The sequence below is a fragment of the Zea mays genome, chromosome 8 (genome assembly GCF_902167145.1).
Source record: "Zea mays cultivar B73 chromosome 8, Zm-B73-REFERENCE-NAM-5.0, whole genome shotgun sequence".
Lineage (NCBI taxonomy): Eukaryota > Viridiplantae > Streptophyta > Magnoliopsida > Poales > Poaceae > Zea > Zea mays.
Genome location: NC_050103.1, coordinates 180,572,836 through 180,593,610, shown reverse-complemented (window position 1 = coordinate 180,593,610; position 20,775 = coordinate 180,572,836).

Below are 20,775 nucleotides of genomic sequence, written 5' to 3'. Positions count from 1 at the left end.
GTGTTTTCATGCAGGGCTCGGCTAGGTTGGGTTCTTAGGCTCCAAACGACATAAGGCAATTCCCTTATCCACTTTCCTGCGAATTTTTCATTTTTATCGAAGACCTTTTTCCTGAGTGCCTCCAATATCATTCCGTTGGCTCGCTCAACCTGCCCGTTGGCCCTTGGGTGTGCTACAGATGCATACTTGATCTGAATGCTCTTTTGCTCGCAGAAGTCGAAGAATTCTGAACTTGTGAAGTTGGATCCTAAGTCAGTTATGATGCTGTTTGGTATCCCGAATCTGAATATTATGTCTTGTATGAATTCCACGACCTTAGCTGAGGTTAAAGAAGCAATGGGTTTGAACTCTATCCATTTAGTGAATTTGTCGATTGCTACCAGTACATGAGTGTATCCTCCTTGAGCTTTCTTGAAAGGTCCAATCATATCCAGTCCCCAGCACGCGATGGGCCAAGTTACTGGTATGGTCTGCAGTTGCTGTGCTGGCAGGTGTTGTTGCTTTGACAAGTATTGGCAAGCTTCACACCTCTGAACTAACTCGGCTGCGTCGTTCTTTGCTGTTGGCCAATAGAATCCTGACCTGAAGACCTTCCCGACTAGTGTTCTGGATGCTGCATGTATTCCACATTGCCCAGCATGGACCTCCTCCAGAAGTTGCTTTCCAGTGGACGGGAGGATGCACCTCATGAGAATGCCTGACGCACCCCTTCTATACAATGTCTCCCCAATGAGCGTGTAGTGAGCCGACTGTCTGGCGATGCGCTCTGCCGAGTTCTTGTCGTCTGGTTCTTCTTCATTCTTTATATACTTAATGATCGGCCTTCTCCAGTCATCAGAGTCTGACTCGAATTGATCTATGATGTTGCACTCTTCTGTTTGATCCATTGAGATACTCGGCTGTAGGATTTCTTGCACGAAGACTCCGGGTGAGACCTGAGTTCGACTGGATCCTAGCTTGGACAGTACATCGGCTGCTGTGTTCCGATCTCTTTCTACATGATGGAATTCCAGACCCTCGAATTTATCTTCCAGCTTTCAGACGGCAGCGCAGTATTTTCCCATCGAATCGCTTGAACAATCCCACTCCTTGTTTATCTGGCTGATGACTACTAGAGAGTCCCCATAGACCATCAATCTCTTGACGCCCAACGATATGGCAATGTTCAATCCATGGAGCAGAGCTTCATACTTGGCTGCATTGTTGGAGGCTGGGAACAGCAACTGGAGGGCATACTTGAGGTGTTCGCCTCCAGGTGCGATGAAGAGAATCCCTGCTCCCGCTCCCTACAGTTTCAGCGAGCCATCGAAATACATTCGCCATACTTCTGCAGTCTCTGGGTTATCTGGTACTTGCTGTTCAGTCCACTCTGATACGAAATCAACCAGCGCTTGAGTCTTGATAGCAGTGCGAGGTCGGAACTCGATGTCATGAGATCCCAGCTCGCAAGCCCACTTGGCTATTCGGCCAATGGCTTCCTTGTTGTGAAGAATATCCCCTATCGGAAAACCAGTAACTACTATGACTTTGTGGTCGTCAAAGTAGTGACGTAGCTTGCAGGCAGTTAGAAGTACTGCGTATAATAGCTTCTGAACTTGAGGATACTTTTTCTTTGAGGGGTCTAGAACTTCACTAATGAAGTAAACTGGATGTTGTACTGGATAGGCATGTCCTTCTTCTTCTCGCTCGACTACCAACGCGGTGCTTACCACGTGAGTCGTGCAAGATATATACATCAGCAAATCTTCAGCTGGTTGAGTTGACGTAGCTTGCCGGGGTGGTTTCAGTACTGGTGGTGTTGTCAAGAATTTTTTCAGTGCATCTAGAGCTTCTTATGCTTCTGAAGTACATTGAAACTTATCCACCTTCTTGAGTAGCTTGTAAAATGGCAAACCTTTTTCTCCCAGCATGGATATAAATCTGCTCAGAGCTGCCATACATCCAGTAAGTCGCTGAACCTTCTTTTGTGATCGAGGAGCTTCCATCTTCATGATAGCTTCAATTTTATCTGGATTAGCCTCAATTCCCCGGTGGCTGACGATAAACCCGAGTAACTTTCCAGCTGGTACCCCAAAAACACATTTTTCAGGATTAAGCTTCCATCTATACCGTCTCAGACTGTTGAAAACCAGCTGTAAGTCTTCGATGAAGTCTTCCGAATTCTCCGTTTTGATTACCACATCATCTACGTAGGCCTCCACACGCTTGCCCCAGTGATCGGCTAAGCATGTTTGAATGGCTCTCTGATAAGTTGCTCCAGCGTTTTTGAGGCCGAACGGCATGGAGGTATAACAGAAAGCACCAAACAGAGTGATGAACGCTGTTTTTTCCTCGTCTTCCTTCGCCAAACTAATCTGATGATACCTGGAATAGCAATCTAAGAAAGACAGCACAGAACATCCAGCGGTGGAGTCCACCACCTGATCTATCCTTGGGAGCCCGAAGGGATCCTTCGGACAGTGTTTGTTGAGATCAGTATAGTCGACGCACATGCGCTAATCCACTTTATTCTTTTTGAGTACAAGAACAGGGTTGGCTAACCACTCGGGGTGTAATACTTCTCTAATAAATCCAGCCGCGACCAAGCGAGCTAACTCGGCGCGAATGGCCTCTCTCTTGTCGGGCGTGAAACGACGTAGCTTTTGTCGAATCGGCCTCGCCTGGGGATAGACCTTCAATTTGTGCTCGGCCAGTTCTCTTGGGACTCCCGGCATATCCGCAGGTTGCCATGCGAATACGTCTCGGTTATCTTGCAGAAACTGGATGAGCGCGCTTTCCTATTTGTCGTCCAAGCTGGAGCTGATGATGGCAGTCTTGCGTTCATCAGCGAACCCCAGGTTGATCCTCTTAGTATCCTCAGTCGGCCGCATAGAGGTCGCGGCCTGAGCTTCGTTTGCCGGTACTGCGAGGTCCTCCTCAGACTTAGAGTTCGCCAGTGTAGAAGGAACCGTCGACGGCTTGGTGGTGAGGGCTGCTTGGATGGCCACTCGGAAACACTCTGTGGCGCCTTGGAAGTCGGCGCGCACAGTTATGATCCCTTGCGGTCCTGGCATCTTCAGTATCATGTATGTGTAATGCGGAATGGCCATGAATTTGGCCAATCCCGGCCTTCCGATGATGGTGTTGTACCCGTAGTCGAAGTTCGCCACTTCAAACCTCAGGAACTCGGTTCTGTAGTTCTCCGGAGTTCCGAAGGTGACCGGCATGTAGATGTGGCCCAGCGGGTATTCCCCTTCCGTCGGCACGATGCCGAAGAAAGGAGTGTCCGACTCGTGGAGCTCTTTGAGGTGAACTCCCAAGCCTTGAAGTGTCCGGGGGAAGGTGACATTGATGCTGCTCCCCCCGTCCACTAGCACTTTCTTCACCCGGCTCTCTCGGATCACCGGGTCGACGAGGAGCGGGTATTTGCCTGGATGGTCGAAGTTGAGCCATTGATCTTCCCGAGTGAAAATGATCGGGTGTTCCGACCACCGGTATGGGGCGGGAGGACCGGTGGTCGCCACCAGTATCTGGCGGTCGTTGAGCTTTTGTTGCCTTTTGTTCTCCTGCGACCCATGTCCACCGAAGATGACGTTGACCTCCCTGTCGACGCGTGGGAAAGCTCCTCCTCCTCCCCCCTCCTCCTGCTGATGGGGTTGTCGTGGTTCATCTGGTCCTCCCCTCAGCGGAGGAGGAGGTAGAGGTTGGAAGGTCCGGCCGTGCCCGATGGAGTGCTTGAAGTCCCGGCAGTTACGAAGAGTGTGGCACATGTCTTTGTGGTACGGGCACTGGGTGTCGAGGATGTCGTCCAGCGTGCGTTCGCCTCCGCGAGGTCCTCCTCGGGCGCGAGAGGCAGGTGGTCCGGCGGCGTGTACTTCTTCGCGAGGCCTCTTCTCCCATCGTTTGTCGGGTTGCTGGTTTGCGTCACGTCGTGGTGCTGCCGGTGCGGGCTTCGCTCCTCCGATGAGGTCCTAGGCCCGCTCGTCGACGGTGATGTAGAGGTCGGCTTCCCGGAACATCTCCTCGGAGGTAGTCGGCGCCTTCTGTAGTATGGCTCGGACAAAAGCTGAGTCGTTGGATCCTCTGTAGAAGTCCTCGATCACGGCCGCCTCCATGACCTCGGGGATACGATTTCTCATGGTCTGGAACCTTTTGAGGTACGACCGGAGAGTCTCATCCCCCGGTGCTTGATGGATTTGAGGTCCCATGGTTGCGCCGGCTTGTCGGAGAGGGACTGGAAGTTGGCAGTGAAGCGTCGACTGAAGTCCCCCCAGTCGTCGATGCAATGTCGGGGTAGATGTCGCAGCCATTGCAGCGCGTCTTGCCCAAGGACGATGGGTAAATACGCGGTCATCACGTCTTCGGACGCCCCGGCAGCTCGAGCAGCGGTGGTGTAGACGGCTAGCCAACCCCCTGGATCCTGCTTAGGTTCATATTTGTCGACATTGGATACCTTGAAGTTGGGAGGCCACTGAATGGCCCTAAGGCGTGGAGTAAGAGCGGATACTCCGCACGTGTCCTCCTGTCGTCGGGGACGATGTCTGTCCCGGGGAGGGGAGTTGTGGTTGTGGTTCCTCGACCGTCCCCGGGTGGTTCCGCCAGTTGAGGCCGTTGCCGACTCAGTTCTGGTGGCCTGGCTCTGAGCCGGGATGCCATGATCCCTGTCGTACTCCTCCCGACGGCGAATCTCGTTCTCATGCCACCGTTCGCGCGAAGCATTGATGGAGCTTCGCGCATCTCGGCGACTGTTTTGATGGCGTGTCGTAGATCGTTCGGCGGGTGAGCAAGCGGTAGAAGATGGTTGGCTGCCTGGGTGAACAGGCGTCGGTAGCCCTCAGCGTCGGGAGTCCGAGGAAGTCCATCAGCTATCCGAGCTAGTACCCCTCTGACTTCGCTCGGCGTGTTCATAGCTCGGGCGAAGTCGGGATTCAGGTTGCGCCCGAAGAATGGATTCTCCCGGCGTTGCCTTGCATCTTGCTCGGCTTGTTCCTGAGCCCGTCGGCGATCACGTCGTCGGGAGTTCCTTCGTTCTCTGAAGATGAGTTCTTCCGGAGTTTCTCCTATCTCCGAGACCTCGTCTCGCGAGACAGGCTGCTCCGGATCCCGTTCTCTGGCCGCGTGATGTCGTCGAACGTTCCTGCACCGATTCCTCCGTCGGCGGGATTCTCGTTGAGGCGGTTCTTCTCCGGGTGCGGTCGGCTCGTCGTCGGAGACGGTAGGCGACTCCACTCTCCCGATGAAGAGGACGTCGGGGTAGAATGGTGCTGCTGTCGTGGCGACCTTCTTTCCGTTCTCCTTTGAGGCCGAAGGAACGGAAAGCACAACTTGCTTCTCCCTGGCCTCCTTCTTCCTCGCGATCCGTGTCCATTCTTTTGTCGGGGAAGTAGACAGTGGAGTTTTCCGGGTCAGCGAGCTCTCGGCCCCCGACTTTCCGGAGACGACCTTTTTCCGAAGAGCTGGAGGTTGCGCTTCTCCGGTATTTTCGGAGTTCGTTGGAGGAGACTTCCTTTCCGGCGGATCCGCGATACGGTGTAGAATTCCCTCTTCATCCGCTACAGATGAGATTGTTCCGAAGCAGAATACGGATCCGGGGCACAGGGTGATCTTGCTGTAGAAGGTGACGGCCATTAAGCTAGCTTGGATTGTCGACACACCCCCTACCTGGCGCGCCAGCTGTCGGTGTTTTGGGTCCGACCGCACACCCGGGGTTGCCCCTCGAGGTGTTTTTAGGAGTAGGACGGTGTCGACAACTGTAGCAAAATGGTTCGTGTCGATTGCACGAAGGGCAGTGGACAAGGTTTACAGGTTCGGGCCGCTTAGAGATGCGTAACACCATACGTCCTGGCGAGTATGTTTGGTGAACGAGGTTACAGGAGAGCTCTCTGAATTGAGGGTGCAGAGAGTTGATGTAGGTGGCTAAGTAAAATAGGGTCGATCGTTCTGAAGGGGTGCCTCCTAGGCCTTATATACTCGACCGTGGGGCAATACATGATAACAACGAGTAGCTAAAAGATAGTGAACTTCTTGAGTTTATCTCCGCGTAACCCTCGCCGACTTATCCTCGCATGGCTCCGTTGCATGGGGGCTCCAGCGCGGGAAAGTCGGATCTCTGTTGTGATCAGTCGTTCGACATCGTGGATCGTCCGGGTTTACATCAATCTGGCCTCATGTCGATTTGCTTTGCTGGTTGTTTCTCCCCAGGCCCACGAAATAATGACCTTATGATTTATTGGGCCCTTGGGCCTTTCGTGAGGTCTTTTACTCTTTAGTGGACCCGAGGGATATCTATCCCCCACACTTACCAGTCAGAGCTTCAACGGTCGAACCCTAACGGCCGGGTGACGTGGCTGGCGCACCAGACAGTGTCCGGTGGCGCACCGGACTGTTCGGTGCGCCATGCGACAATAGTCTCCACCAAACGGCTAGTTTGGTGGTTGGGGCTATAAATACCCCAACCACCCCACATTCAATGGCATCCAAGTTTTCCACCTTCAACACATTACAAGAGCTATAGCATTCAATTCTAGACACAACCAAAGAGATCAAATCCTCTCCCAAGTCCGGAATCACTCCAAATCAAATAGTGACTAGAGAGAGCGACAATTGTGTTCATTTGAGCTTGCGCTTGGATTGCTTCTTTTCTTTCTCATTCTTTCTTGTGATCAAAACTCAATTGTAATCGAGACAAGAGACACCAATTGTGTGGTGGTTCTTGTGGGAACTTTGTGTTCCGTTTGATTGAGAAGAGAAGCTCACTCGGTTTAAGTGACCGTTTGAGAGAGGGAAAGGGTTGAAAGAGACCCGGTCTTTGTGACCACCTCAACGGGGAGTAGGTTTGCAAGAACCGAACCTCGGTAAAACAAATCATCGTGTCTCTCTCTTTATTTGCCCGCGATTTGTCTTTCACCCTCTCTCTCGGACTCGCTTATATTTCTATCGCTAACCCGGCTTGTAGTTGTGCTTCAGTTTATAAATTTCAGATTCGCCCTATTCACCCCCCTCTAGGTGACTTTCAGTTGCAATGTCGAGGACATCGATAGTTGTCTTTGGTCACCCCGCCCGAGTTCATGGATGAGAGCCTCGTTGGTGGTGCCATAAGTGAAGGCACTTACCACGTCGACGTTGGTGGCATCGAGGAGTTCATTTCTCTTCTAGGAGAACCTATGGATGTAACCTTGAAGACCCTCGCCGCTCTTCTAGGTACATCTCTTGAGGTCCTAAGAGCTCCCAAGGCATTTGTAGGTGCCTTGGAAATTTCCGACAAAAGCCTTCCTGAGGTCGGCCCAGTTGTGGATGGTGCCGACTGGCAGATGCTTGAGCCAGGCCCTCGCCCCCTCCGCAAGGTGAATGGGGAGGAATTAGATGATGAGGTGGTCATCCTTGATTCCTGCCATGGGGTAAGCAAGGCGATAATCCTCCAACCAAACGCCAGGATTCGAAGACCCATTGTACTTGGAAATGTTTGCTGGTGCCCTTACCTTTGTAGGGAACTACACCTTCTGTATTATGCGTCCGAAGACCTGTGGCCCCAGCCTGAGTGGGCTAGGGCTATGCTCGTGTCTCCTTTCACGCGGTTGCTTGACCTCTTCTTGCTCCCGACATCGATTGTTGATGATGTGTCGGGCGTCGTGCATGTCCTCGAGTCCGTCCTTCAGGGGAACACACGTTCTTGTGGATTGGGAGGATTGCGCCCCCTACTCCTAGATGCGACCGTAGCTATCCACGCTAGTGGGCAACTAATGATCAATTTCGGCTTGTTGCATCGCGACATTCTCCACTAAGTTGCAGAGGTTTCGATACATCACCGTTGCCTCTGGTTCGTTAGGCTCGGGGATGGACCGAAGCATCATGGCTGCTGCGGCCATGTTCTATCCAGGGTCAAGGAAGTATTGCGCCCTATCATCGCTCTTGGCGAGCTGGTCATAGACCTTCCTTGTCCGAGCCTTCTTGGCCTCAAGGCACTTCCGCTTGATGTTGTTGTTAACCCGATCGAGCTTATAGACAAGGGCGTCAAGCTCGTCCAGATGCTAACGGAGGGTGGCCTCACGGGCGAGGAAGCACGCCTAGCGTTGGCACTGGTACTCTTCTTTCTAGTTAGGGGACTCCTCGTCCACTCCACAATTGTCGTTCTGTGGCGGCGTTGCAAAGAAACAAGCCCTTTCAGCCACCTCGTCGACGTCGGAGTCGGGCTCAATCGAGTCGTGGATCAAGTCTTCCTCGATCTGGTCGAGGGTAGATGTTGGTTGGTGGTCGAGGACGGCCACGAGTGTTGAAGGTGAGGCTCCTTTCGTCTACTGCTTGATGGTGGCGGTGAGTCAGTTAAGGCACCGCTTTAGGGTGGCGGCACGCCTCTTGAGGCACCACTTCTCTGCCTTGCTCCTGGTGGAGCGTGTGGGTCCCGCGCTTGTGGCGACAGGCATGTCGGGGTTGGCAAGGCAGAGTTTGCTGGTGGTGGTGGCGAGGAAGTTGAGGGAGTCGGATGGGATCGATTTCTAGGAGCGGAAGTCTCACCATCGGGGAATGATGAGGATTAGGTCATCGGAGTGGAAGATGTCACTTGGCACACTAACAGTCCCCTACCTGGTGCGCCAATTTCGTGGTTTTGGAAACTGGGGGACAATAAGATTTGTGTTCGGTGGGGATGCTAGTGCGGACTCACCCCGAGTGGTGAGTCACTAGGACTCGAACATGGGGATTGAGAGAGATGGCTTATGTTGGTTTAGGCTTGCGCCCTAGTCTAGTGTAGTACTGATCGTAGTATTGTATTAGAGCATGTTACAACTGGTGTGCATGTGCGTTGAAGAAGGAGGAGGAGCTTCCCTTTTATAGTTCAAGGGAAGAACCTTATAGAGGTGGTCCGCTTTCCACTAGAGAGTGTGTGTGTGTGAGAGAGAGAGAGAGAGCTCTACTGCCTTGGGTGCTGAAGCGGTATCCCTGAGGTCCGTAGGGTAGAGCATGGTCGTACTCCTGATATGGCCCACTGTGTCATCTGTCCGGTGTATGGGTTCCTGTAGCGAGTCCGATGTTGTCATAGTGGCGGCAGTGGCTGATTTAGAGGGTGGACAGGGTGAGCCTTGACCCACCCTCTGATTTTGATCCTACTAAAGTATATAGATAATTTTAATATATTTGTTTATTTTGATTCTCATATGTTGTAGGACTTAAAATGTAAACTCATTTATTTATTTTCATTTTCATAAATTGGACCACCATAACTTTAAATTCCTAGATTTGCCACTAAGTGGCGGTGCAGCTTCGTCTTTCATCACAAACCCTGTGTCACCCTCCTATGTGCGTAGTGAAAGGGAAATAGGGTCAAACCTTTTCTTAAATGATTTTGGTGGTTGAATTGCCCAACACAAATTATTGGACTAATTAGTTTGCTCTAGAATATAAGTTCCATAGGTGCCAAAGGTTCACAACAAACCAATACAAAGTTATAAGAAAGGGTTCAAATGAAAGGAACAAAGAAAACCAAAGGCTGCTCTGGTCTGGTGCACCGGACTGTCCAGTGTGCCACCAGACAGTGTCCGGTGCACTAGGGAGATCAACTCTGAAATTGCCACCTTCGGGTTTCTGGAAATGCCCTCCGCTATAATTCACCGGACTGTCCGGTATAGCACCGGACTGTCCAGTGTGCCATGCGGAGTAACAGCTACAGCGCCAACGGTCGACTGCAAAAGTGTACGATGATGCAAGGTCCCTCCCACCACCAAGGCAGCCGGAGCCTGTGCCAATATGCCGAAGCATGGGTACGCCCTCTTTTTTATTTAGGTATATAGCACTGGATTAGATATTATTTCTAACTATCTCGTTGGTTTTCTTGCAGTTGGCGTCACATGGTGGCCGGCCTTGCTCCACCTTCTCGGCCTATGCTATGGCCCATAAGGGCAAGGCGACGTCCGACGTCACCTACAACCCGGATGATGGGTCCAAGGCCTACACCAATCCTGCCGTCTACAACCGCCTTCATGACTACACCACCATGGCGCAGGAGGTCCATGGCCCAGATTATGATCCGAGCACCAAACCGATCGACCCTAATGTGCTCATGAGGGTCAGAGGAGGCAAGAGACATGGGCAGTACTGGATTGCCGACGGGGCAATCGACTCGTCCTCCACTCCCACTCTGTCTCAGGTGCGAGCAAGGAGCACGGGCTCGAGTCCAGCCATACGACCTCGGCACGACAGCTCACAGCATCGCATACAACAACTCGAGATTAGTGCTTCTGTAACTCGTCCTTCCTTGAGTTATATACCTTCTCTTTGAGTTACTATAATGTTGGCTTGTAATATTACAGACCCAACTAGAAGAAGAGAGGATGGAACGTCAAGAGATGGAGGCGAGGATAATGGCGGAGCGGGCGGCGGCTGATTAGAGGATGGCGGAGATGTTCCAGTACATGCAGAGCCTTGGCGCCACACAGGGTTTCGCTCCGCCACCTCCATTGTTCCCTGTAGTTGACCCTGCTCTGTTCCATACTCCTGTGAGTATCAAAATTGTAGTTACATGTTGGTAATGCATCTGGTATAACACATGCAATCTCTTCTCTGTGCAGGGCCAATCTAGGGCGGCATCCAACAACCCTCATGAAGGGTTCAACCCAACGCAACACGAGTCCAACCGCCCACCTCCATGAGAGTTATGTTTTTAGTGTTTCGAACACAAAACTTATGTTGGATAATTGTCAGAGCTTGTGAACTTGTGTTGATACTTCTGAACTTCTGTTAATACTGTTTGTGTTGAGAACCTCTCAACTTATGTTGAATACTTATGTCAGAATTTGTGTTAATACTGTTTGTATTGGCTATATATGTCTGTGATGATCTGTGATGTATATATGTGATATCTGTGAAATATCTTTTGTTTGTTTGAATGGAATAGGGAAAACAAATAAAAAATGTGTGTACTGGTCACTTTGTCGAGTGTAACACTCGACAAAGAGGTGCTTTACCGAGTGTCAGAATCATAGCACTCGACAAAGAACCAAGACCTAGGCACCGATATAGGTTCTTTGCCGAGTGTAATGGCTCTGACACTCGGCAAAGAAGCATGCTTTGCCGAGTGCCATACCAGGCACTCGGCAAAGTACCTGACATGGGGACCCCTCTGGCGGATTCTTTGCCGAGTGCTGTCAGGCAGATACTCGGCAAAGACTCTGTCTCCGTCACTAGTCGCCGTAACGGCTGTTTTTCTTTGCCGAGTGCTGTCAGGCAGACACTCGGCAAAGACTCAGGCAGACACTTGGCAAACCACTTTGCCGAGTGCCCGAGAAAAAGTAATCGACAAAGAGGGCTTTGTCGATGCACTGTGTGTCGAGCCCTCTTTGCCGAGTGCGACACTCGGCAAAACGTTTGTCGAGTGTTTTTAAGGCAAAGCCGTCGATTCCAGTAGTGCATGCTACTGGTTCATAACCTCTTTTATAGTACGGTCAAGGAAAAAACAAAATTCGAAACTATTCTAAGTGTCTCTCAACTTCAAATTAGCTCAATTTTGTCGTAGAATCTACAACAGCCCAGTATTGTTGAAGAATTAGACAAATTCCAATTTAAATTCCGAATATAAATCATGACCAAATCAGAAGAACTGAAATAACAAGCCAAATCAGATGATGCGTACTGATTAGACTTACTGATAGATGGCACACGCCGGAATCAGCAGGGTCGACGATGTTGAAGTAGCGAAATCAGCAGGGTCGACGAGGTCAGTAGATCACGAGCAGTCGCGTGAAGACGCTTCCCAAAAACCTTATTCGCCCTCTCCCGGTGCAGGATCTAGAAGACGAAGGGTTCCGGGGACCTGCTCTCCTGATCGCAGATGCACCTCTGCGGTCGGGACGAAGGGAACTAAAAGGCGGCTCAGTTATGAAGAGAGGCGAAAGCGAACTGGGATCTGGGGGATGATTTGGAGGCTGGCTGTCGGGCTCCTTTTATAGGGCTGAGTTCGCGACCCCCCGTGCTTATCCGCCCACGAAAATCTCGCAATCAGTTGAGATTTTATAGCGATCGGTTAGGATAAGCGTAACAGCCAAGAAACCAAAAAATCAAACGGCAAAAGGTAGCCGCGCCCCCGCAAGGCGAGGGGCCGGATTTCGGCGGACCATTCACGCGCATGTCGTGCGCCCGCGCCCTTCGCCCCGCCCCGCCCCGCCCCGGCCCGGCCCGGCCCGGCCCGGCCAGGCCAGGCCAGGCGAGGCGAGGCGAGCGAGCGCGCGCGTGTGGCTCTCCACACTCTCTCCTCTCATCCATGACTTGGTGAGTGAGTGTGGCTTCCATATTTAAGCTAGCTCTACTCCACTAGAGCTAGCAATATGGTGCTAATGGTTCCACCTATCCTCTAGCCATCCTCTTGTATGGGCTTTTGAGATTTTCTGGGATTTATTTGAATTTCTTAATTGGGCCAAGCCCATAAATCCTAACAATCCCCCACCAGATCTCAAATGCCCATCTGCAGTTTTCGCCACTGTTCACTACTGTTTAATATACTAGTTTTTCAGCAGAGACTGTTAAGTTGAACTTCCGCCTAGAACTCCAAGCTACACCAACCCACAACTTGGACAATGGACTATGCCTTGAATTGCAAGTTTTGCGTGAATGGGTTTCACTTGAAGTCATGACCAGTACTTGGCTACCAGTAGTCCCCTTCTCGGGTGGAGCATATACGTCGTACTCCAAGGTCTCTTCATGAGTTTACTAGAGATCACCCAAATCTCATAGACTGCGACGTTAGACAGTCTAACTCATATAGGTGTGTTCTTTCAAAGAATGTTCTGCAGGACAACATCTTCGCTAATACAAGCCAACAGAACACATTAAGGCACAAAGCCAACCTGCCTTACAGCATTTGAGAGTATTGCATCTTTGCTTAGAGAGGGTCAAAGGTTACTCTCCTCAGTTCACCAGTGGCTTGTTCTTCCCAGGACCTAATTCACGGGATCTCCGATCACATAGACTGGGTTTCCACCATGGCAACTTTATTCGGGTCTCATACCCATCTCTCTCGATGTGATTTCTATCACATTACGTGGTAGTCCCTTGGTAAAAGGATCTGCCAGATTTTTATCTGTTGAAATATAAGTCACACTTATAACTCCGGAGTTTCTCAACTTTCTGACAGACTTCAATCGTCTTTTGACATGTCTTGATGACTTTCCATTATCCTTAGAACTCGTCACTTTAGCAATCACTGTCTGATTGTCACAGTTCATAAGGATAGCTGGTATTGGTTTCTCAACCACCGGCAAGTCCATCAAGAGTTCACGCAACCATTTTGCCTCAACGGTTGCTATGTCAAGTGCAGCTAGCTCGGCTTCCATGGTTGACCTCGTCAAAATGGTCTGCTTGCATGACCTCCATGATACCGCACCTCCACCAATAGTAAAGACATAACCACTGGTGGCATAAAGCTCGTCTGCATCAGATATCCAGTTCGAATCACTATATCCTTCAAGTACTGCATGCTGACCAGAATAGTGAATTCCATAACTCATTGTACCTTGCAGGTAGCGCATAACCCGCTCAAGTGCATGCCAATGATCAGTCCCGGGGTTTGACATGAACCTACTCAATTTGCTCACAGCAAACGAGATATCGGGCCTTGTTGCACCAGCAAGATACATGAGTGAACCGACAATCTGAGAGTATCTCAATTGGTCTAAACCAATTCTCTTGTTCTTTCGCAGTGTCACACTGGGATCATAAGGTGTTGGAGAAGGTTTGCACTCAGAGAAGCCAAATCGCTTCAAAACCTTTTCAACATAGTGAGATTGCGAGAGAGTAATCCCACCATCTGCCTTAATCAGCTTGATGTTTAGAATCACATCAGCTTCTCCCAGATCTTTCATATCAAAACTCTTTGATAGAAAAGACTTGACTTCATTGATCACATCAATGTTTGTGCCAAATATCAATATATCATCAACATATAAGCACAATATAACTCCTTCGCCCCCACCACAGCGATAATATACACACCTGTCTGCCTCATTAATGGCAAAGCCTGCAGACGTTAGAGTAGTGTCAAACTTCTCATGCCACTGCTTTGGTGCTTGCTTCAGACCATACAAAGATTTCAATAACTTGCACACCTTGCTTTCTTGACCCTTTACTACAAATCCATCAGGTTGTTCCATATAGATTTCCTCGTCCAGCTCTCCATTAAGAAAAGCTGTCTTTACATCCATCTGATGAACAAGGAGACCATACGAGGCAGCCAAAGAAAGTAGTACTCGAATAGTGGTCATTCTAGCAACAGGTGAGTAAGTATCAAAGAAGTCTTCTCCTTCTTTCTGAGTATAGCCTTTAGCCACAATCATAGCCTTGTACTTTTCAATTGTACCATCAGGCTTGAGCTTCTTTTTAAACACCCACTTACAACCCACAGGTTTGCATCCATAGGGTCGATCAGTGACTTCCCACGTACCATTTGAAAGAATGGAGTCCATCTCATTATGAACTGCTTCTTTCCAATCATCTGCATCTGGAGATGCAAATGCTTCTGCAATGGTAGTAGGAGTATCGTCCACAAGGTACACAATGAAATCATCACCAAAGGATTTTTCAACCCTTTGTCTCTTGCTCCTTTTAGGAGCATCATTGTCATCCTCCTCTAGGACAATTTCATGTGGTTGTTCAAAACTCTCAATAGGTGTACTATGTTCAGGAGTTATCTCAGAAGAGTATCTAGAATTGCTATGAATGTCTTTCATTGGAAATATATGTTCAAAGAAAGTAGCATCACATGATTCCATAATAGTATCAACATACACATCAGGAACTTCAGATTTAACTACTAAAAATCTATATGCTATGCTACACGAAGCATATCCAAGAAAGACACAATCCACTGTCCTTGGACCAAGCTTGCGCTTTTTATTAATTGGTACATTGACTTTCGCCATGCACCCCCAAGTGCGCAAGTATGAAAGTGATGGTTTTCTCCCAACCCACTTCTCATAAGGGGTTTTCTCTTCTTTGCCCATAGGAATTCTATTCAGAACATGACATGAAGTCAGGACTGCCTCCCCCCACCATGCCTTAGATAAACCACAAGTGTCTAACATGGCATTCACCAGGTCAGTCAACGTACGGTTTTTCCTTTCAGCAATCTCGTTTGACTCGGGTGAATAGGGAGGAGTCCTCTCATGAATAATGCCATGTTCTGCACAGAAATCATCAAAGACTTTGGGAAAGAACTCGCCACCTCGATCTGATCTAAGACGTTTGATCTATCTCTCTAGTTGGTTTTCAACCTCAGCCTTATAGATTTTAAAGTAGTCTAAAGCCTCATCTTTAGTTTTTAGCAAGTATACATAGCAAAATCTAGACGCATCATCAATCAATGTCATGAAGTATCTCTTATCACCTTTTGTCAACACATCATTCATCTCACAAAGATCAGAATGTATGAGTTCTAGTGGTGCCAGGTGTCTCTCCTCAGCAGCCTTATGAGGCTTTCGAGGTTGCTTCGACTGCACACAACTATGGCACTTAGAACCTTTGACTATGGTGATATTCGGAATTAAACTCATGGTTGCAAGCCAAGACATAGAGCCAAAATTAATATGACACAAACGAGAATGCCAAATACTCGCAAGATCATCAACATTAGCACAAATATGGTTCACAGACTTATTATTGAAATCTAACAAAGAAAAGCGGAACAAGCCTCCACAATCATAGCCTTTACCAATAAATTGTCCAGACTTGGACACAACTAATTTATTGGACTCCAAAACTACCTTGAACCCATCTCTACATAGAAGGGTTCCGCTAACGAGATTCTTGTGTATAGAAGGGACATGATGCACGTTCTTCAGCTGCACGATCTTTTCCGAAGTAAACTTCAGATCCACCGTGCCAGTGCCATGAACAGAAGCATGTGACCCATTCCCCATTAGCACGGAAGAATCCCGGGCGCCCTGATAAGAAGAGAACAAGTTAATGTCAGAACAGACATGAACATTAGCACCAGTATCAAGCCACCAGCTAGGTGATTGAAATACTGAGAAGATGAAAGGTAAATTATCATACCCTTTGTCTTCCTCATTGCTAGCGACCACTGTGTTGACATTGCCCTTTTTGCCACGGCGATCCGCTCGATCGGGACAATCCTTGGCAAAATGACCCGCCTCGCCACATGCGAAACATGTCAATTCAGTCTTGTTCTTCTTCTTCTTGAAGTTGGTAGTTTTGTTGGGCTTGTTAGATTTTGGCTTTCCTTTCCCCTTGTTGTGGTTCCTTTGAACCATGTTGGCGCTGGAGTTGCCCTCGCCTCCTTTAGATCCCGTGTCCTTAGCCCGAGCTTTCTCCTCAACATCTAGAGACGCTATCAGATTTTCAACTGATATCGCCTGTCTCTTATGTTTCAGAGCTGTGGCGAAGTTCCTCCATGTAGAAGGCAACTTTGCAATAATGCACGCAGCCACAAATCGGTCAGGAAGGACTATCTTAAGGTGGTCGAGCTCCTTGGCTATACACTGTATTTCATGAGCTTGCTCTACAATAGAGCGATTATCAACCATCTTATAATCATGAAAGCTCTCCATGATATACAGGTCACTGCCAGCATCTGATGCACCATACTTAGTAGTAAGTGCATCCCACAACTCTTTCCCGTCTGTGTACTGCATATTCGCATCAACCAGACGGTCAACAAGGGCGCTAAGAACGGCTCCCGTGAACATAGTATTGGTATGGTCGTACTCTTTCTCCTGTTCAGGAGTCAGTGGACCCTCAGGTCTGCCTTTACTAACATGGAAGACATTCATAGCAGTAAGCCAGAGCGTGGCCTTGACTTGCCATCTCTTAAAGTGCATACCATTAAACTTTTTTGGCTTCAGCGCGTCGGCAAAAGCAGCCATAGAAAAACTAGGAAATTGTCTACAATAAGGTTTTTGGATTGTTGAAGAATTAGACAAATTCCAGTTTAAATTCCGAATATAAATCATGACCAAATCAGAAGAACTGAAATAACAAGCCAAATCAGATGATGCGTACTGATTAGACTTACTGATAGATGGCACGCGCCGGAATCAGCAGGGTCGACGATGTTGAAGTAGCGAAATCAGCCCATAAATCCTAACAAGTATCGATGAAAATGAATAGAACCAAATTTTTGTAGACCTTTGGTCGATAAAAACTAGGAAGATTACTCTTATGCCTGACCTTCTTCTATCGTGGTTGCATTCCTGTCAAACTATTTTATAACGGTATAAATTAAATAATATTCTGCACCGCGAGCACGATCTGGCCTAAGGTTGCTAGCTTATTCCTAATAATGAATCCACACCGAACCTATATCTACTCTGGTGGCGGCAGTTGTATACACGCAGATTGCAGATTATGCATCGCAAACAACACGGACGGATAAATGGTCGGTGTGACTAACGATTCGAGAGATCCGGTCGGTTGCATCCGCTTTCTGGCTTTCTGTGTCATCTCAGACCTATTCGATCCATCCTTGCCATGTATGTATGCAGATAGCTAATAAGTTGTCGCCAGCCGTGTAAGATCCACTAGTCGACAGGACTGACCTAGCTACTATATCTTGCTGATTGTACATGCGATATACTAGTGTTCTTTTTGCCGACCTGGCCGCCGCCAACACGATCGATCGATCGGGATGTTTGAATCGTTGGCGCGTCAGGTTAGAGCTTGTTCGGTTATTCCTAATATACATGGATTGGATGAGATTGGAAAAAATTGAGAAGAAATTTAACTTGCTTGAGATTCAAACTCATCCAATCTCACTCAATCCATATGAATTGAGAGCTAACCGAACAAGCCCTTAGCAGGTTGCTGTCTGCCTGCCCATGCATTCGATGGCGGACGAGCTCACTTTGATTTTTTTTATCACGTACTCACGTGTTATCATCGTTGGGCCGTTCGTTGGCTACTTGTTATTATTGTTATCTTCGTTCCGGCCGGTGTGGCGGTGCATGTCTTGCATATCTGCTTGATTTCTGCTTTTGTACTGCACCGACTTTATTAGTATAGTTGCATGATATATTATTCGAATAAAAATAAGCCTAGTTATATCTAAAGTAAAAGCTGCTATTGCTAAATAATGTTACACGTACGTTTGACGGTCCCATGCTACTACTCCAGAATGCCGGGTCGTAAACTTAGGCCCGGTTACAATTAAACCTCTCTAAAACTAATACTAGTTAACATCTGATATCAATTGAGGTTTAGAACAGATCACCTAATGAGCCAACTAATTATTAGCTATATCTCCCAAATTGTTGTTATTTGTTAGCTACTCTAATCTAGCTAAAAACAGTTAACAATTTATTAACTTACTAACAATTAATTTTAAAGTTTAGAACAAAGCATTAGAAACAGAAGACAGAAGAACTATTGGCCTTTTTAACCCCATTGCCTTACAAAATTTCAACTAAAAGCTAAGGTCAGCGAGAGAACACACTAATGACTTGGAATAAAGGTCATAGATAACAGAATGCAGTGGAAGCCTCTTCTTTGTCCAAATCCATCTTTTCTCTTTCAATCCATCTTGGAGACTGTATTGTAAGCACTCAAGCAAACACATTAGTCTCACAGTATCAAGTTGTAGCACGTCCTCCCCCTAAATATATGCATCTTTTACACAAGGACTTGTTAAGTCCGGGGATGACTTGTACATCTTGAGTACCAATATAAGGAAGTAAAGACTATGATGCTTAAAAGAACATGATCAAAGGCATAAAACACATGTATGCTATAGATCAATCCAAGTTCCTCGAATCTAAGGCATTTAGCTCACTACGCAGCCTGCAAAACCTCTTCTCATTTATAACACCCTGAATTTTGAGGTATAAAATTTCTTCTAAATATCTATCAAATTCAGGTGTTACCTTTTGTCTCTCTCTCTAGTCTCTCTCTTTCTTTTTGAGTAGAATCAAGTTAATTAGGAGAGGGGTTAATTATTTATTTTATCAAAATAATGTAAGTCATGAATTGTTGCATCATGCTGAGCCCAAAATAATGTAAGTCATGAATTGAAAACCCTAGAGAAATAAAATAGAAAAGGCATTAAAAATTCCCTGGAAATAGAAAAACTCATTTTGGCCCAAAACAAACCAGCCCGCGCGCGCCAGCCCTCCCTGCCTGGTGGACCCCTTCTGTCAGCGCTGACCGCTCGTTCACGAGTTCTCTCTCGCTGGCCCGCGGACCCCACCCGTCAGCCCCCTCCGCTTCCCTAACCTCCCTCCCTCACACCCCGACGTGGACGCGCCCACGTCGCGCGTTTCCCTGCCACCTCTGCACGCACCCGACCTCTTTTTTGAGCCCGCACCCTACTCACTCACTCCCCTCGCCCAGTAGCGCCCATATGCAAACCCCTCGCAGCTCTGCCTCGCACCGCGCGCGCCCGTGGAGCACCATCGCCGTTCACCGTGACCTCGGGCCCATTTCGTGGCCGCCGTCGAGCCTTAGTCGTGCTCATTGCTCCGGTAAGCTCCGCCTCCTCGCCAGCGACTCAAGACACCCCTTGGTTTGCCCCTACCCCCTCTATTCCCCTCTACTCACGCTCACCGGACTCTCGCCATGCAGCCGTGTCGCCCCCGCCGTCAATCTGGGGCCCTGTTGTGTTCTCACCGTCGCTCAAGCGCTCCAGAGCCATCTCTCAAGGTAACCCACCTCCCCACGCCCTAATTTCCCTTTGCCTGCCTTGCATGTTGCTCACGCAATTGCTCGCCGAAGTAGGCTAGCGCCGCCGTCGGGCCGCTCTACCGCATACTGGTACCCTCCGGTGCCTCTGCGCCGATGTCATGCCCACGACCAAATCCGTCGTGCCACCCCGAACCCGCCTGAGCCCTTTCCAGCGCCCCAGGACCCCCCCCCCCCGGCGTGCTCGTGCCCTCGCCTCCGGTGGAGCTCCGCCATGGAGTCGGGCGGCGGCGCCGCTGGCAGCCAAGGAGACCCTACCTAGGCTTGCCGCGTGATCTCAGACGTCCGTCTGAGATCAAATGGCATAGATTCAATTAGAGCAGACCTAATCCTACCCATTCGATTCGGATCCGGGCGCTCGGGGTGCACTCCCTCACCCGCGCCCTGCAGTTGGGCCCGGCCGGTCAGGCCGCCTCGCCCCCATGCCGCTGACAACCTTGGCCCGCCTGTCAGTGCTCGTCCGCGCGTCCGCACGCGCTCGCGCTCAGATCTGATCTCAACCATTTGTCTGCGATCGGATGGCTGAGAATACCCCGTACCCCTTCACGTGTGATTTTTGTTAAAGAAACCCTTGGTTTCCCGAGAATCAACCCGTCGTCCTGTAAATTCGCGTGCAGGCCCCTTAGTTCTTATAAGCAGACCCTGACATTTTTAATAATCACAGAATTAGACCTAGTTTTGTATTTCAAACTTCAAAACTTGTTTATTTCATATCTTTTTCATATGAACTCCAAATTGAGTGATTCAAATTGCAAAATATTCATAGGAATATTCTTTGTTCAAATAAATTATGTTCATCCACAGTCTGTGCACTTTAATTGCCTAGACTATAGGTTAGTTTATGTAATAATTTATTTGTTTAATAAGATAAATAAAAAAGGAAACCCTAATGGTACTTAGATGTTTAATTTTGTGAGATTAATAATATTGTCGGCGTTTCGAGACAGGGGGGTCCCTAAGCCGACGAGTGAGTGTGCTGCGTGCCCCAGCCCAGATGGGTCGAGCGCGTGGGCGAGCGCGAAGGGGGGAGAGGCGAGGTGGCCGGAGTCGAGCGTGAGAGAGGTGGAAGTCCCGCGGCCTTCGTGTTCGTCCCGCGCCCAGGTCAGGTGCGCTTGCAGTAGGGGGGTT